This window comes from Gregarina niphandrodes (genome assembly GCF_000223845.1).
Source record: "Gregarina niphandrodes unplaced genomic scaffold scaffold00067, whole genome shotgun sequence".
NCBI lineage: Eukaryota > Apicomplexa > Conoidasida > Eugregarinorida > Gregarinidae > Gregarina > Gregarina niphandrodes.
The window spans coordinates 25878-26302 of record NW_011645833.1 but is presented as its reverse complement, the minus strand read 5'-3'; positions in this window follow the sequence as shown (position 1 = coordinate 26302).

The following is a 425-nucleotide window of genomic DNA, read 5'->3' as shown; positions in this document are numbered from 1 at the left end:
TCCGGTCACATCAGGAACGCCGATCATTTACTCATCGGAAACGCCGACCACTTATCCTTCGGAAATCCCGATCACTTACGCTTCGGAAATCCCGATCACTTACGCTTCGGAAACACCGACCACTTACCTTTCGGAAACACCGGCCACTTACCTATGGGAAACGCCGACCACTTACCTATCGGAAACCTCGGCCTCATCCTATTCGGAAGGGCCGGCCGGTGCGGAGGCCCCAGATCGTCTTGAAGACGCGGAGAGTATGCCGTCGAGGAAACGCAAAGTGCCTTCTGTGTCGCCAAGGAAACTCGACTGGAGACGCGAGGAGGCCGCGCAAACTCCGGTCACATCAGGAACGCCGATCATTTACTCATCGGAAACGCCGACCACTTATCCTTCGGAAATCCCGATCACTTACGCTTCGGAAATCC